Source organism: Mirounga leonina, unplaced genomic scaffold (genome assembly GCF_011800145.1).
Source record: "Mirounga leonina isolate KUSES-001 unplaced genomic scaffold, KU_Mleo_1.0 Mir_174, whole genome shotgun sequence".
Lineage (NCBI taxonomy): Eukaryota > Metazoa > Chordata > Mammalia > Carnivora > Phocidae > Mirounga > Mirounga leonina.
Window position 1 is genome coordinate 54,936,918 of NW_023270451.1, and position 12,352 is coordinate 54,949,269.

Genomic DNA, 12,352 nt, shown 5'->3' on the forward strand with positions numbered 1-12,352 from the left:
ACCACCTCATACCCATCAGAATGGCTAAAATTAATAACACAAGAAATAACAGGTGTTGGTGAGGATGCAGAGAAAAGGGGACCCTCTTGCCCTGTTGGTGGGAATGCAAACTGGTGCAGCCATTCTGGAGAACAGTATGGAGGTTCCTCAAAAAGTTAAAAATAGACCTACTCTATGCTCCAGCAACTGTACTCCTAGATATTTATCCAAAAGATACAAAAATACAGATTCGAAGGGGTACATGCACCCCTATGTTTATAGCAGCATTATCAACAATAGCCAAATTATTTAGAGAGCCCCAATGTCTATTGACTGATGAGTGGATAAAGAAGAGGTGGTATGTATATATATATATATACACACACACACACACAATGGAGTATTCTTCAGCCATCAAAAAGAATGAAATCTTGCCATTTGCAAAGATGTGAATGGAGAGCTAGAGTATATTCTGCTAAGTTAAATAAGTCAGTCAGAGAAAGAAATATACCATATAATTTCACTCATGTGTGGAATTTAAGAAAGAAAACAGGTGAACATATGGAAAGAGGGGAAAGGAAAAAAAGGAGAGAAGGAAACCATAAGAGACTCTTAATGATAGAGCATAAACTGAGAGTTGATGGAGGGAAGAGGGTGGGGAATGGGCTAGATGTGTGATGGGTATTAAAGAGGGTACCTGTTGTGATGAGCACTGGATATTGTATGTAGGTGATGTAGGTGATCACTGAATTCTACTCTAGAAACCAATATTGTGCTATATGTTAACTAAAATTTAAATTAAAAAAAGGGAACTGGAGTCAGCTGGGATAAATTAAGTTCTAGATCTTGCCTTTGCCTCAATTAATAGGTTCACATCTTTTTTTTTTTTTTTTTAAGATTTTATTTATCCATGAGAGAGAGGGAAATGCAGAGGCAGAGGGAAAAGCAGGGAGCCCGATGCGGAACTTGATCCCAGGACCCTGGGATTATGACTTGAGCCAAAGGCAGACGCTTAACTGACTGAGCCACCCAGTCGTCCCAATAGGTTCACATCTTTAATAGAAGACCAGGACAAAGTTATGATGAAGTCAGCAAATTTATTGTATGTTGCTATTTTTTGCATTATACAATTATTGACTTGAGTCTTAGATTAGGTTGCCTTGGAAATCGATTCTGAGATGAAGAGTTGCATGTAGGAGGTTTTTTGAGAAGTGGTCTCTAGCAATGAAGTAAGTAAGGAAATGAGAAAAGTAGGACTGCAAAGAGGGAGAAGCTGACCTGCAGTGCAACTGAGGCATCAGTGGAGCTTGTAGGGAGCTTTGGAGCTGGGATGTCCCTTTAGAGTTGTTCCAAATTGAAGCATGAGAGACTTTGTTCCTGAGTATGAATTGGCCATTGACTGTTGGCTCTCTCCTGGGAGGGGCCTTAATCTTAAGTGAGAAAGTTCCCTGTGGTCAAGGACATTTCTTTGTGAGGGACATAATTGTGAGCTGTCAAAAGACGATATTTCTATCACTTGGGGGAAGGATGCTTTAACCCTCAGGAGGGAGTCTGGGTGGAGCATCCAGTACCAACCGTGCTTGATAAGGTAGCACAGTATTATACACTCAACCATATAGAATATAGAATAGCAGCTTGGCAGGGAAGGTGAATCTTTGTGGATTATGGCTTCTGCTCCTGGCAAGATTAGTTGAAACTGTGCTTACCAGACTTGTTGCCTATTAACCTTGAGAGCAAGCAGAGAATATTCACACATTACCCCCTTATCCACCCATCACACTCAAAACTAAAGCTTAGATATTGTGTTTGAGAGTTGAATCTTAGATTTCTTATCCAAGAGATTCTTGTAAATTGGACAAATAGTTTATCTTGATGCCAGCTGGCTTATCACAGAATTAAGCTTTAAAGTTTTGAACTTCTAAGTTTTGAGTCACCTCAAATGAGGTCTAAAATTTCTAATTGTTCTAAAATAAGGTCTAACTTTTTTTGCTAGATAACTGGTTTCATGTTAATCATTGAGAAAGTGATAATGTTTCTTTTGATTGAATTTGCTTCTAGTTATCACACTTGTTTAGATTTGGATAACATTGTTAGAGCTGGGTGATTCTCTAGCCGCTGTTAACCCGGCAGTTCCTAACTACTGTGAGAAGGAAGCAGTTGATCAGCTTTCAGACAATTATGTATCACTGGATGATCCTGGAACAATAAAGGTTGACTTTTATATTAAAACTAGAGAGATCTCCTAGCAAATTCAAGCCTTGGTTTTCTAGAAAACCATGTATTTTTATATTTATAGAACTTGGATTTGATAATATCAGAGTGTTTGTCAACCTTGAATAGTTTAGAGTTAAAGTGGTCTGGGTGTTATGTATGTCTAAACATTTGAATATGGGATGCAAAGTTGAGGAACTTCATTCACTGTTAGCTATCTTGGATCTTTATACACACATGCTACAGTCAAACCAGGTGTGCAATGAAATGACTTGAATTTTTTCATTTTTTTCAACAAATACTGACATTTGGGGGAAGCTAAAAGTGAACACCCACTGTGGGAACATCAAGCGGGTAGGATAGAAAGTGTCCTGGAGGAACTAACATTTGAGATGAATCCTTTAAATTGATTAAGAATCAGTCATGTTAAAGGCAGAGAGGGTTTTCTAGTAAGAGGGGCAATGGGTGCAAAGGCCTCAGAACTTGTCTGTGGTTCATGATAGCTAAAACACAGGCAATTTTTGTAAGAGTCAGTAATGAGAAGGGAGGTTAAGAGATAAGCAGAGACGTCATTATAAAAGGACTCTGAGAAACAAACAGGGTTTTAGAGGGAAGGGGGATGGGGGGATGAGTTAGCCTGGTGATGGGTATTAAGGAGCTCATGTACTGCATGGAGCACAGGGTGTTGTACGAAAACAATGGATCGTGGATCACTACATCAAAAACTAATGATGTATGGTGACTAACATAACATAATAAAATAAAATAAAATAAAAAAAACCGTATTGTGAGCATATGACTTTATGCTAAGAACATGGGGAGCCACTGAAGTGACTTAAGCAGATGAGTATCTTCACCAGATTTGTATTTTAGATTGATTAATCTAGCTGCAGTGTGGAGAGCAGTTGGAAGGGCCTATAATGGAGGTATGAAGACCACTGAGGAGACAAGGAAGAAATGGTGGGGGCCTAGATTTTGCAGGTACAGGGAAATGGTGGGGAGTGAACAGATTTGAGAGGCTTTTAGCAAGAATGTTGGGTTTTGGCAAGTTACTGGATGTGCGAGGATGACAAGCAAAGGTGACTTGCCTAAATTTTTGATGTAGGCACTGAGATAGATAAGAAATAGAATTTTTTTCTTGCTGGAGGTAAATGGGGTGGAGAAGTGACAAGTTTACTCTATGTAATAATCTGTTGGTATTCTACTGTAGCGTGAGGTAGGGATTGAGGTACATGTAGACCTACTAGTACCCATTTTTTACTATTGGGCAAAAGAAAAGATGGAGAGATGGAGAAAGGAAGAGCATGATGGAGAAAGGAAAGAAGGAAAGGGACCTAATTAGAATTTACAAGGAAAAAAAAAAGCCTTATTCCAACATGTCAGTTGGAGGTACTTAAATAGCATTAAATGGGTGCAGCCATTATGTTAGTGTTATCATTGCTACAAGTAGCAATCAGCCTGCATGACACACAGAGAGAGGGAGTTTCTCCGTAGCTATGCTTTACTGCAAAAGCCATCCTACTTCTATTTCTTTTGAATCCTGTTGCTTTGTGAAAACACCTCAGTTCGGTGAGAAGACATTGTAGGGAACAGTTGACTTGTAAGGTATGCTGGTATATATTTCAAATCCTTTTAGCAATGGAAACAGTATTGCCTATTTTGAGGGTTTTCTATGACAAGTGGAGTCTCTGATTTCTTTTCGTATGCTTAAGGAAATCTGTAGGACAATTAAAAATACATTTTTAAAAGCAATAGAAATAGCACTACCACAATACCTGGTAGAATTTGTTACCAGAAATTGCTTCTTTCTATGTTGAGGAGAAAGCAGTATTTTCACTCTTGAAACATTTATGAGATAATTAATTTCTCTTCCATTAACTTGTATTTTTTTCAGTGTTGAAGCTGGTCGAATGGTACTAGCGTCCTTTTCTTTTGCATTTTCATTACTTGGAATATATGCACCATATGCTAAAATGTTTGTGTAAAGGTTTATGATACATACATTGTCATTTTAATATATAACTGCTATAGAACCATTTTATCAAGCTCTTTTGCCTCATTCCATCTTGACCACTACCCCCACACCTAAGACACAGGTAGCAATCCACAAGCATTGTTAAACCCTCATAAGCTACTCAAAAAGTTTTAGGTGAGTCATATTTCCCAGTTGAAACTTCAGACACTTTCTGTCTGGGCAACTGGGGAGGTACAATGGGATGAATAAACATGCTATTATGTTTGAAAAGGCAGGATTTACTTTAGCTCTTAGCCCAATGTCTTCTGATGTCATAACCCCAGTTTATTTTACTGCAGGTATTGAATATGTGAAAGTTCTCTCTCCAGTCTGGTATGTGATCAGAGATTTTGATACTTCTGGATGTGGGGTTTGGACGTGGCATGGTTGATGGTGAGAGAGAAGAGTTTTTGGTTCCCCATTCCAAGTAAGTTGTCTTCATATAATGAGAACCTATTATTTTATCCTGGGAGATACAATCTTTACTAAATAATCTTAATACTACCACAAATAATACTGACTTGCATATTTTATCTGTTTATGCTCTATTTTTACTACACATTTAATTACAATAAGTAGAGAAATGTCACTGCAATTATTCTGTACAATTTCATGATTAATGTGTACATATAATTAAAATGACTTTATTAAATATTTTTTCCACTAAATTTTATTTTTCTTAATGAAAAATACTTTTAAGCCTTCTTATAAAGAATTTTGAGATTATTCAGAATCAAAGAACTTGATTTATAGCCCATGCTGCTGTATTGAAGACAGTACATTTAATAATCTAGAAAGTCTGTGATCAGTCTTAGTAACGAAATTTCCCTTTTTCTTAATTGATTGTTAGGGACAGCAGTAGAAATTCGGAAATTCCTGAATTTCCAGGAAGATTCTTAAATTTAGAAGTTTTTGCATAGATGTTGTATAATAAACAGGATAAATAAAGGTGTTCTTTTTCAAGTCTGAGAGTTTGTATTTATAAATAATATTGTCCTTTAGGCATTAGGCATTACAATTTGGAAAAAAAATAATGTCTGTATAAACACATTGGTCAAAAAAAGTTACTTTTGCTCACAAAGATCAATACTTGTGATTGAGGCAGTGAAGCTTCCAAACATAAGATATTATGAGGTAATTTAAAATCCTTTAGAAGAGCAGTGGGTAGTGCCTGATGTACAGACCCCTAACTGTGAACCTCAAGATGACATCCTACAATTATAGGAAATGCTAGAGGTTAGGGTAGAATTATTAGACTTCTAATACACTAATACACTTTTCTAAGCATAATGAGCACTGACTCTGTAGCTCAGGTGGGGCTAGGTGGAATGTGATGATGTGGCCATAGAGAGCGCAGTAAAACCAGAGCGCTTCTTGTAGTTTTATTGCAGATCACTATCTTGTCTCCCACCTTCATCCTTCTGTGACCCCAATTTCCTTCTTGTGCTTAGGTGTTTTAATGGAGGAACCTGTAGCTAATAAATTCCTGCTCTACTTTTGATGCCTTCAGGAGTCCACATATTTATCTTGCCCCCCCTCCCCACCTTCTTCACACTGAAACTATTTGTTCTGCTGTTTTCCTGCTACTCTCCACTGGAGAAATATTCACCTCAAGTGATCCACTGGAAAGTGTCTGTTCAGATTCAATTTGAGGCATATCCTCCTTCAACTCTTCTCTGATCTCCCCTGGTTAGGGCTAACCACTTCAGCTTTGAATCCCCAGTAAATGTACCTATTTCTTTTATAACCACATAATCCTTTATTGCACTGCCCTTCTCTACTTCTACTCCAGACTGTAGGCCTTTCTGGGATGGGTAGCATGTCTTATTCATTCCTATTGCTCCTGTGCCTAGCACTATGTCTAGCCAATTCCAAAATGACAAACATATACATTTATATTTTCTATTTTCCCGGACAGATTATTTAAAATAGGAAAGTCTGATGGGTAGGGAGATAGGCACATCCAGTTCATCACCAAGTTCCACCTCTTTTGCCATCTAGACATGTCTTATTTCCAAGTTTTCCATTTTGCTCTCTTTATTCAAGTTTAGGTTCTCCTCTTCTCTTTGCTGCATATTAAATCTGTCCTCTTGGTGTACTGAACATTTAAAAATTGTTTGGAGGGTAAATGTACATTATGTTTTATTTTTTATTTTTTTTTACAACAGTAACAACTGTCTTCTAATGGATCCCCTTCCCATTAATCTTAACTCACATTCATCCTTCAAATAGCTGACATAATAATTTATTAATGTACAAATCTTCAATATCCTTCCATAGTTTATAGGATAAATTCTAAGATACTTTACATGTTACACAAGGTCTTTTGTGATCTGACCCATAATTCTCTAATTTCCTTTCTTGTTATTTCTTGCTCCAGCCATATTATACTTTTTATATTGTGCCATTTAGTGCAGTTTCTTGCCTTTGCCTTGCTCTTCTTCACTTTTCTGGCAAACTCCTACTCATGTGCAGGATACTGTAGAGATTAAGAGAGAACAGATACATAACCTGTTTCTAACACCCATTTATAAACTACTGAAGCTTGGGCAAGTTGCTCACCTCTCTGTGCCTCAATTTTCTCATCTGTAAATTAGGGCTAATAATAGTCTCTGCCTAGTAAGTACACAAATGTAAGCTATTATTATTTATTTTATCCCTTAAGACTTAACAAAGAATTCTCCTCCTCCAGGAAACCTTTCAAGATTTCCCAGGATGGATTAGGTTTCCTTCCTACATGCTCCATAACTTCTTGCATATCTCTGTTCTTAAACTCAGCACATTTTGTATGGATGGTATCTTTATGTAACTGACTTCTCATCAGACCATGAGCCCCTTGAAGGAAGAAATCATATTTTATTCAGTTTAATGTCTTTAGCATAAAGCTTGTCCAGAGTAAATTCTTAATAAATGTTTGATGAATGAATGAATTGTATAGTGGGAAGAATTCATGCTTTGGAGTCAGACAGATGTGTTCAAATCCAGTACTTACTATCTCTACATCTACAGGCAAGTAACTGTTTCTTTATGTATAAATAGGGATGATGCACCCCTCACTTTTAGGATTAGTGATAGTATGTAGTCTACTGGAGTATATGAAAATTGTTGTTACTATTGTTATTACCCTGAAAATATGTAATAATTTTATCTCAAAGTTAGAGTTAGTAGGCAGATACACTTTTTACCCCTTGAAGAATCATCTTAATTCTAAAGAATATATACTCTCGTACTTAAGTTTTTCTAAAACTGATCTCCTGTTGAATTTCCTTTGAAGTACCCATGGCTTGCTGAATTCCTGTATCGTCTGTTAATACTCAGTGGACATTTAGCATTTTTCCTTGCAGTTTTACCAACATTGTTAGGTTTGCTTTGTGCAAATAGATTGTAAGCCTTTTGAAGACAATAATCATGTCTTATATATCTTTTTATTTTCTTCCTATTTCCCTATCCTTTGCTCTTATCCCCTTTTCCAAATATAAACTAACAGATCAATAAATAAATGTTGATTGATGATGATGAGTGGAAGCCCAAGAGCAGGCAGGGGTAACTGGAATGTTCTGGCTCTGGGAAGGTCCATCTCATTTGAAGTAGAATCTCAGCCAACAGTTAATGCAAAGATTGCATTGGACATGAAGGGGAATATGGAAGAAATATAAGATGGTCCCTTCTCTGCAGGAGCTGACAATCTACTTGGCAAGATAAAGCATGCCCACACTGAACTGTTAAGGAACAGCACTGGACAGAATGTGATGAAGGCTACATAGTGTTCAGAGGGAGAGAAATTAGAAATTCATGCAGGTGAGGTTGAAGTCAAAGAGAATGTTGGGAGGCTCAAAGGGGAAAGAGACAGAACCTTATAGATACTTGAGTGCTTACGATGTGCCAGGCATTGTGATGAGTGATGAATGTGTATTCTGTGTGTGTGTGTGTGTGTGTGTGCGCGCACCTGTGCATCTGATAGGAACTTTTTATTCATACATTAATTCAATAAACATTTTTAAAAATTGTGGTAAAAAACACAGAACATAAAATTTACCACCGTAACCATTTTAAATGTATAGTTCATATATTTACATTGCTGTGCAAGAGATTTCCAAAACTTTTCAGCTTGCAGAACTGAAACTATGTACCCACTAAACAAGTACTGTTTCCTGTCTTGCTTGGGCATGTATTGTTTTATCTAAGTCTTACAACAAACCTGTGAGATAATGTTAGGAATACTATTTTAATTAAATGAGGCTTAGAGGTTGAAGAAAATTTCCCAAGGTCTTATAATTAATAAAGGTAGAACCACATGAACCTTGGATCAGGAAGGGAATGAACTATTAAGAACCTATGATTTCAGGCAAAATAGCAGAAGAGCTATATTTTGCTTTTATGTGGGAGTTGGTTTCTATGGGACATTCATGGATATGGTGGATTTTGCCTCTAAAATGTTCCATAAAGCATCAGATACTGCTCTACCTTCAATAGCTCTCCTTCCTAGTCTTAAGGTCTCTGTTGTCTGGAATGCTGCTGCTGATTTGAGAACATCAGAAAAATGGTAGTGGGTTCCTGTGTTTGATTTTTGGGCATGCGATCCTCTTAGGACACAAGGTATTGAATGAAGACTGTTCTTTAGAGTGAAGGAAGTTGGATCAAGTTTGAAATCTTTCTAGAACTGTTCTTGAAGTGTCTTAATGGAAAGCTGGCCTATTGGATTGATAGTGGCAAGGACAAGGAAGTATGTAGGTCATATATATACATATACATATATATATATATAAATATAAATGGAGGCCTTGAAGATGATGATAAAATATATATATATATATATATATATATATATATATATATATATATATATATTTTTTTTTTTTTGCCAGATTTTCAGGTTGACAGAGAGGAGTGGAAGTGAAAATGTAAGAGCCAAATATGGTCCCTGACTTAAAAGAGCTCCCTGTTGGTTGAGGCCTTATAAATAGATTTTTCCTGTTGAGATATATTCTGGCAATAGATTAGGCCACATATGGAGTTCTACAGAGTAGTTGTTTAAGGAAGGCACTGGGGATGGCAGATGTACTTGGGAGGATGAATCAGGATCGGAAATCATTAATTGTGAAATAATGCATTTTATTTGTCAAGCACTATGTGAGGTGCTTTTTATACGTTTTGTCTAATTCTCAAGACATCTTGTGGTAGACATTAGTGTTCTAATTTGACAAACTGTGTCTCAAAAACGTAAAGATTTGTCCTAGATTGGTTGGGCTGGTTATTAAACTATCATCTCTTGGCTTCAAACCCATTGTTCTATATTTTGCTTTTTGATACTGGGCTGAGTATCTATAAGTCATGTTTCTGATTTGTCAGTTGGTTAAACTCCATCAGTGGGGGATGCTAGAGGGAGATTGCAAACCGAAGGAGGTAGATGGAACATGCTTCTTTTTCTTCGCTGTTGTTTTCTGTTTTTCTTCTTATTTGCTTTCTGTCGGCTTTCTTTTCCCATAAGCAACACCCTAGCGATGCTTTTTTGACCCTGCAGCAGCACTGTGTTCCATTAGCAGCAGTCGAGTCCAGTTTGCAGCTTTTTCCCAACAGCCGTAGAGCCAGCCCATACAGACCCCAGTACCAGCTGGCCCATTTCCCCTCGTCAGTGGTCTGGGATCCAGCCCCATGTGACTCTTCCTCCTTCTGAGCTCAGGTTCCCCACACCTCTGAATATCCCCACTTCCTTAAGAGTCTGAGTTTCAGCACTATGAGGTCTACCCTCCAGGCTTCTGTTAATAATTCTAACTTCTTTTCTTTGTTCCTCCAATGTTAGGGATGGCCGCTATGTCTTACAGTTAATGTATCTATGATACCCTAGAGTTCTCTTTTTGTCTTTTCAGTAACTAATTAATAAATTTTACTGAATTAACAACTCTTTTTTATTCATTTCTTTCTGTTTAAATAACTAATGTGATTTCAATCTCTTGGTTAGAACCTGAAACAATTATATAACTACTCATCATCATCATCATCATTATCAAGGCCTCCATTTATTATTTACAAGGTAGTAGGACCACGTTTCTTTTCTTGCTACCAATCTGGCTGCCTATGGGTTGGAGCAGATTTTTTCAGGGGGCACTGGCAGCTTAATCTTGCTAGCACTTAGTGTCTATAAGCCCTATCTTGATGAAATTTTTTAACCTGTATGTTTACTATTTTTCAAAGCATTTCCAACAAAGCTCTTCGTAAGGGCAGGGACCATGCTTATTTTTTCCCATGGAATCCATAGGGCCAGGAACAGTGTCTAGCATTGTTTGGTAGGAGTTATTAGTATGCATTTATTGAACAAAGAATTGGATAAATGAGTGAATGAATGAGGAGGGCTCAGCTAGAACTTCATCCTTTCCAGTGGATGGATTCTAGTAACTGACCTCCTTAATTTCTGACCTTACTGCTGACTTGTACTTCTCTTCCCATCAAGGCTTGATCTGGAACCCATTATGTTTGACTGAGGCATGACAGCCATTCTAGAACTTATCAACTTCACATTTATTGTTCCCTTCACTGTCTATATGCTTTAAGCTATTGGCTAGGAATGTGCTTCCAATCAGGTGGCTCTTCCTTGAACCATAGCATTACCATGGTCTCTGCCTACTGCTAGGTTCCACCCTAGACATCTCTGTGCAATTAACCTCCCCTGAGCATTGGGGAAGTCCCCTTTGGCATTAGGATTTAATTAACAGCCAACCTCTCATACTCTCTACATCCAGCTGGTTAACCCCCCCGTCTCTGTCCCCACCCCAGCCCTCTACCCGCCAGGATCCAGGCCCATGCTATTCTCTCTGCCAGCCTTTGGAGTTTCTACATGTCTGTGGTTAAGGCTGCACAGTTTAGGATGTTTATGATTCAGATATTTTTCACTGGTCCTTATTATATGCAGCACAAGCCAAGAAAGCAGACTTTCTCCTTAATCTCATCTCAGAGGTGAAATAAAAATCCCTTTCGTGTTTAAACTTTTCCTAGTGACTTTTATGCTTGAATAAACTTTTCCTGGTTATATGACTATTGAAGCAAGGATGCATTAATATATATACCTACATTTGTAATTGAACGTGACTTGATATTATTGCTCCTCAAATTGAAGTCAAATATGATTTTGTGTAAGATTTAACATTAATATCTTGTGTTTTGTTTCCACTTGTTATTATATCTACTGTTTTTATTTTCCAGGCAGAGAAGAACTGTTCATACATAGGTCCTTTCACCTTACTGACTTGCTGATTTTCCTCTCTTTACCTGTAATATCAGAGACTGGTAGAAACTTCTACATAGAATGTTGGAAAGCCTCATATCCATAACAGTATATCCTGTGATGATTTTTCTTTTAATAATCAGAGTTCTGGTTGTCAGGTTATACTAGGAAGCTTTTCAAGGTGGGTTGCCTTTGAAGTAACCACACAAATGCTTCTCCCCTCTTTCCTCTATGATTATTATTCCACTGACATGAATATGTAGATTATTGACTTTATGGCCACAACCCAACAGTGAGACCCTACAGAACAGAGATAATTGGAACACAGAGATAGAGTAGAACCACAAGGTTCTACCCAAAAGAGTAGACAGAGGAAGATAGCAACAGGAAATGACCCAGTGAAGTCTCAACAAATAGTTAATGGTAGCTGGGAAGTATAGCTGATAGTAGGGACCCAGAAGTGAGGTCTGGAGTATAGGCAGTATTGCCTAAGAAAACTGTGGAAACCAGGCAGGGATTTAGATATTGTAGGAATAAAAAGAGATGCAGGTCCTGGGACAGAGTTTGAGATCCGGGATTTAAGAACCCAGATTCTTACAGGCTCTCCATGTAGGCCACTGAGTTATGTAGGTCTTTTCACCTGTAACTGGAGCAAGCAATCATGAACAGTAATCTAGGAGTTGAGTGGGATAGATAGTGAGTTGGGTCTGATTTCCCTGTGTGTAAAATTTAGAAATGGGAACATTGCCATTGGTCAGGGGTTAGATATTGCTAAGGACAAAGGACAAAGATAGTGGTGTTCTTTCTCTGGATAACGTCCCCTCCATTTCATTGTTGTCTGAGTTTTCTGTGATATATTGGGAGGGGGAAAGAATTAGTCAGAAAGGACATGGGAAGTCATTGTAATAAAATATTTCTGAATATCAGTT

The 12,352-nt window shown here is 37.6% G+C and overlaps 1 long non-coding RNA gene across 1 annotated transcript in view; it reads left to right on the forward strand.

The window, feature by feature from the left end:
• Positions 1–12,352, forward strand: part of LOC118020995 — a 187,126-nt gene that overhangs the window by 12,343 nt on the left and 162,431 nt on the right. Inside the window, exon 2 of the long non-coding RNA XR_004682071.1 lies at positions 4,504–4,631. This is a non-coding gene — a long non-coding RNA (uncharacterized LOC118020995). The remainder of the gene's footprint in view (positions 1–4,503; positions 4,632–12,352) is intronic.